Consider the following 6,538-nt stretch of genomic DNA (forward strand, 5'->3'; position numbering starts at 1 on the left):
CATTACTAGCACTTTCCAATGTGGTCTTATCTTGGGGCCTCATGCCTTGTGTGACGTAGCCGAGCAACACTATCTTGTCAATCATATGGTGGGGGCATGCTTCCAGAAGGTTGTTGAAGCGCTCCCAATATTCATAGAGAGTCTCAGATTCGTCCTGAACAATCATGGAAATGTCTTTCCTCAGTTTGTCAGTAACTTCAGCTGGGAAGAATTTTTCTAAAAATTCTCTTCTAAGCGTATCCCAGTCAGAAACGGTTGCTCAAGTTGAGCAGTGCAGTCTTTATTTCAAAGTCTGTAGCTACTGCTGGGTGATGCGCTTGAAACGGTTGCATTGTAAAATCAGGGGCTCCAGCCTCCTGGATAGTAATTCTCCTAGGTGCTACCATGTCACCTACACGTAAATCAACCGAATCAGCAGAAAGGGAGCTTGTTTCTTCTTCAAGTGACGTTTCAGATTCGCCCTCAGAGAGGACTAACTGACACCGAGCTTGCCTTATTCGTGAGATAGTTCTTTCAATCTCAGGATCAAATATTGGCAAGCTTGGATCAGGAAGTGAACACGTCATTTAACGAAAGAAACATGTAGCTCATAGTAGCAAAAATAAAATGAAATGCAAATAAATAAATTCCAATCAATAACTTAGCACTCTATTGCAAATCCCCGGCAACGGCGCCAAAAATTGACATGGCGGAAATTGGCGAGTTAAGAAATTTTTATAAGAGATACGTTGCAAGTACAGTTCTTAACCAACCGAAAATCAACTTATCAATTTAGATGGGTTGTCACAAAATTAAAATTAAAATCAAAATACTGGGAGTATGAATCCCAGGTCGTCTCCCAACGAGTTGCAGAAAGATGTGCTATTTTATTAATCAGATGTTTTCAAAAGTGGTTTGAGTTGATAAACAGGAATTTAAATTAGAGAATTTATGTAATTTTAAATAAAAGCCTTGACTGGGAGTAGATTAGTTGGAAGCCCAATTCTTGTTGGAGTACTCTCAAGATTAATTGATAATTGAAGGTTGTTCTGCTTAGTTACCCTTTACTAGGTAGAGGGAAGTCAAGCAAGTTGGAAAGCTATTTCTAATCACAAGTCCTAATCCTCTCCCTTGAGAAGGACTAGTGTCAATGATTAGAGGGCGATCCAACAATAAACCCAATTACAATTTTTCTCTTGAGTAACCCATATCAAGGTTTCCTTTCAATCATCTCCCAATCAAGTTATGGAACTACTCGCTCATTATGAATGTAAATTTCACAAAATAGGGAAGAGAAATACTGAAAGACATAATAAATAATAATCAAAAGGATCAATTGAAATGAAAATAATTCTTGTATAATTAAATTCTAGAAATAATCCAAGAGTAACTCTGAGAAAATAAGGAACATGAAAGAGTAAATGACAAGTAAGGAAACAAACTAGAATGACGAAATCTTGACGGAGGTAATAACTCTTCTCAATGTTCCAATCCAAAAAGCAATAAAATCAAATCCTAAAAACTATGAATGTGTAGAGAGAAAACCTAGAGGAGAAGTAAAATCAGATCTAAAACTAAAAATTATGTGGAATGAATGTTGCCTCTGGTCTCTGCATGTTCCCTGGCTCTAATCTGCTTTTCTGGGCCTAAAACTGGGTCAAAATAGGACCCAAAATCGCCCCCAGCGAATTCTGCAGATTCTGCAGATCGTGCATGTCACGCGATCGCATCATCCAGGCGTTCGCGTCATCCAGCGTTTTGCCTTGCCACGCGTTCGCGTCGTCCACGCCTTCGCGTCACTGGTGCAGTTTCCAATCCGCGCGGTCGCGTGAGCCATGCGTCCACATCACTGCAATTTCCTCTATATCGCGCGGTCGCGTGAGCCATGCGCCCGCGTCACTTCTCGCTGGTCATCTCCTTAATTTCTTGTGTTCCTTCCATTTTTGCAAGCTTCCTTTCCAATCTCCAAGTCATTCATGCCCTATAGACCCTGAAATACTTAACACACAGATCACGGCATCGAATGGAATAAAGGAGAATTAAAATACAAAATTAAAAGTCTCTAGAAAACAAGTTTTCAACCATAAAGTAATTTTAGGAAGGAATTATAAATGCATGCTTATTTAATGAATAAGTGGGTAAAGATTTGATAAAATCACACAATTAAACACAATATAAACTATAAAATAATGGTTTATCAATGTTCAAGGACCAAAAGCACAAAGATAAGACAACATATGGTACAAGATAGGCTCAACATCTAGCAACTGGATTTTAGTTTCAACATGTAGCAACCACGTTATACACTCTAAGTTAGATGTATCAGCTTTTATAATCTATGCTCTAGCATCATATTAACTGCCATTGTGCGGCTATAATAAAATGCTAACGATTTGCTTAAGAAGGATGCCAAGCTCATTAGAGTAATACCCAATATTAACAATACAACACGATATGCAAAAATTTCTGCAAGAGAGAGAGAGAGATAGAAAGAACAGCATTAGAGCCAGCTGACAGTGTTCTTAAGATGGATCAATAGCACAACAAGAAGCTATAAGAGTTAAAAAATGGATGTTACTGGAAGCATATCAATTTATCTATCTACTTTTTCCTGAAATTTTCTCCTCATAGATTAATCAGAAGAATTCACTTCAGCTATATATAAAAATTTTTAGCATTAAAAAAATAATATTATAGAGTATATTGACCCTATTATGACCAACTAAAAAATCTCTTAGAAAAATAACATGGAACAAGTGTCTACTGTCTACATGTAAAACAATCATAAGCTTAGAAATAATTATTAAAAAAAATCAAATACAATCACAAGCTTAGAAACAATTATTAAAAAAAATCAAATACAACAAATTCATAAAGGCTAGATTCAAAAGAGCTTCATGAGTAATAAAAAACACAGATATGAAAATCCAAAATTGACTTTCTAATATCAGATTTTAAATTTAAACTAAAGACTAGAAAATAACTCATATATGGAGTACTATCTTATGTTACCACTGTGAAAGTGATCAAGACAAATTTCAAGCTCAACAAGATCAAATACCATTATCGATTGCTCTTTAATTTGGAGTTTTCTAAATAATTCTCGGTTCTTTGTTGTTATCATGCTATTGAATAAAGAATTTGTTGTTGATTAAGGTTAACTTAAAACTTCTATGGTACATAAGTTAATATTATTATCTTGATTCATCAGAAAACAACACACAAATAAATTATTATAAGTAATGACATCCACTTCAATACTTAGTAACCTTGGTCTTTATCGGATTAAGCTAATGAACAAGGTTCCTTTGTTTACATTGAAAAACTATATAAACATAGCAATAAGGAAAAATCACTACAGTTGATAAACTAATCACAATAACTGTTAAGAAAATTCACCAAGATGGTACACTAATTAAATAATTCATACACTAGTCTATTCACCGAGTAAAACCCCAATTGATTTAGAAACGTTTTTTGAGTGGCGACTTTAGTCTTTCATTGTTGTTTTTCAACCATTATTCCCTAAATTTCAAATTATTATAAAGATTAGCAATTAAACATGCAAAAGAGAAATTTTAGTCCCCAATCAAATTTTACAAAATAGTACTCATATGTCTCACAATGTGAACATCTAGGAACTAAAAGCTAATAAACCAAAACCAAAGAATAAAGTTGCCACTGGGAAAAAAAAGTTTAGGGAACAATTTTTGGTTTTTACTCTCTTTCTCACTTGGATCATGACATTAACATGGTTATCTAACTTATCGACTTATCCTCAAGCACCATTACCTGAGGCATCTTCACTAAATTGGAATGAACCAAGCCAATTTTTTCCACATAAATTTCAAACACTTTGTGGAGTCAAATTATGACTATTAATTAGAGAAAATAATAGCAACGAGCATCGTCAGAGTAAAAAAGAACTCACGTGAGAGCAGTGGGTCAATGTTGTTGATGGAAGAAGAAAACGGCAAGGTCGGTAGAGTCGAGAGAAGCTTCGCGAAGCGGAGCAGTGTTGGACATTAACATTATTAAGATACTGCACTATTTTTCGTCCATCTGATATACTAGTAGTAAGGATGCTTATTTGGACCATTGGTTTTTATCTATAACTTTACATACATACAGCTTAATAGAAGTCTAACTCAAACAGAAATAGCTCCAGATCCATATGAAATTGGTTGGTTCAAAATTCTCTTTTTGCCACTAGTAGTTATTTTCATTTCAATATATAGAAGATTAAGATCAATGAGAGATGTTGGAAGAAGTAACTCACCTTCTTGTGTAGAACAGCTAATAGATGCTGAATCTTAGTTCTGAGTTGTGCAACTACATGAAACCAAAATGACATCATTGATTCCTTAATAAGTTCTTATAACCATTTTCATAAGCATTTCCAAGACACTTTTGATATTATCACTTTCATCTAATTATGAACTTATATTGCAATAAGACAGCCACACAATGTTTCAGATTGATAGGAAGGTAACTAAAGCAAATTCATTCTCTTTTTTCTACATGTTTCTCATAAATAAAACAGTTAATTAATAATAGTCCTTACCTTGAACTCGAGCCTATCCACAATCTGACTCTGACATTTTGAACTCATCTCTAACCTTCGCAAGTTCAATTTTCAACTTTTCTTCTGAGGATATATTATCTGGATGGAAGTACTGAAATTAGCAAAAAGTGGACAATCAACACACATCAGCAACAACATCTTCAATTATAAAAGCAAAACACTCAAAATTGCTGATAAATGGAGAATTGGCAAACCTTGTTGTGAACAGCAGAGTTGGAGGAGAGTGAGGAGATGCAGAGAGAGATGAGCTTGGAGCACAAGGGCAAAAGCTTGGAATCATCACAGAGAGCCAAAACGATTTACTTATTGCTTATCAGATAGGAGTTAGTGTCAGCAACTGCTTCCCATACATATTGTTTATCAGATCAATGGTAGAAATAATAATCTAATTGTCATTCACATGCATATGAAACCCTAAGACAATCGATCAGAATGAAATATTTTCAAGGGAACAAAGGAAAAGAGGGAGAAGAACCTACCCCGCCAGTCTGCCACCAGAGGAGAAATTTGCAGCATGGTAGCTCGATGGATGAGATCGCCGCGTAGAAAATTGTCATCGGAGGAAATTGTCGCTGGAGGAGACATCGCCAGAGGAGACGTCACAAGAGGAGACCGTCACTGGAGGAGACGTCGCCAGAGGAGACATCACAAGAGGAGACCGGCGCTGGAGGAGATGTCGCAGGAGGAGACGCCACGTGAGGAGATTGTTGCTGGAGGAGATGTTGCAGGAGTAGAAGTTGTGTGAGGAGACTATCGCGTGAGGAGACATCGCCGGAGGAGGTCATCATTGGAGAGGATCGTCGTCGGAGGAGATTGTGAACAGAGGAGATCGCGAGTGGCAGAGATTCAACCGTTCTCTCACAGTGGCCATCGTCTCGCATGGAACGGTGTAAATGAAGGTTAAGTTAGGGTTGGGCCTTTTTATACAATGTGGTAATGGCGTTCAAAACCACCTGAATCCACAACCGCCATCAAATGTAAATTAATTATGGCACCACAAAAAATGTCATAATATTCGAATATTACGGCGGTTTTGTAGAACCGCCGTAATATTAATACCATTTTATGTCTATTTTTTTGTAGTGTCTAATCTATTAAAACTTTTCCTAAAACCCTTACTAACTTAAAGCATTGGAGTCTCTTGCAGGTAGTCCCTTATCTTTGCTTACAAAGAACTCGGACAAGTTCACCTCGTCAAAAAAGACGTCGGACTAATTCCTCATAGGAGTCTGAACCTCACGTTCGAGCCCAAATCATTCTGGTTTTAAGTAAGTCTTGAAACAATTACTTTATAAAAATATTTTATAATTAAACTTATTTAAAAGTTAAAACTCAATAAGCGAACTATTTAGTGAAAACCGAGAAACCAAAATCTTATCGTTACTTCTATACTCACCGAATGTTGTGCAACTCCTTTATTCTTTTCAGTAGGGGTGTTCATGGTTTGGTTAATCCAAAAACCAAACCAGTTTTTTAGTTAACCAAAAATATAGTCTTGGTTATTAAGCAAATTGGTTTTACATTATAAAACTGGTTATTAACCGGTAAGTAAAATTTTAAAAAACCGGTTTTTCACCAAAAACTAGTTTCTATACCAAAAAATTGGTTTTTACAATTAAAAACCGGTTTTTACAATTAAAAACCTGTTTTTACACAAAAATTAATTTTTTTACATGAAAAAATCCAAATTTTTAACCTTTTTTTTTAAATTGAATTTTTTTTTCTAAAAATTATTTTTTTCTTTCTAAATGATACGAGTAACATTTGTAAATAATGAAATCCCTTTCATTGCTTCGTTCCTTTTTCTTTCTTATTTCTTTTCAGCATTTTCTATAAATAATTTTTTCTAATGTAAATAATTTTCTTTCTAAATGATACGAGTTACTTTTTCTTATCTCCTTCTCTCCATCTCTCTCCTCTTCTCTCCCCTTCCTCTCCTCTCTTCCTTCTTTCTCTCTCCCCTTACCCTCTTTC

The 6,538-nt window shown here is 35.4% G+C and overlaps 1 long non-coding RNA gene across 1 annotated transcript; it reads right to left on the minus strand.

Annotated features, from left to right (window-relative positions):
* Positions 1-1,338: 1,338 nt before the first annotated feature.
* LOC112782403 (uncharacterized) lies at positions 1,339-5,438 on the minus strand. Its single transcript, XR_003192977.3, has 4 exons — positions 5,044-5,438; positions 4,759-4,901; positions 4,544-4,655; positions 1,339-4,311 (listed from the first exon to the last, which is right to left on the minus strand). It is a non-coding gene; the product is annotated as an uncharacterized lncRNA (long non-coding RNA).
* Positions 5,439-6,538: the final 1,100 nt, after the last annotated feature.

This window comes from Arachis hypogaea, chromosome 20, assembly GCF_003086295.3.
Source record: "Arachis hypogaea cultivar Tifrunner chromosome 20, arahy.Tifrunner.gnm2.J5K5, whole genome shotgun sequence".
NCBI classification, from domain to species: Eukaryota; Viridiplantae; Streptophyta; class Magnoliopsida; order Fabales; family Fabaceae; genus Arachis; species Arachis hypogaea.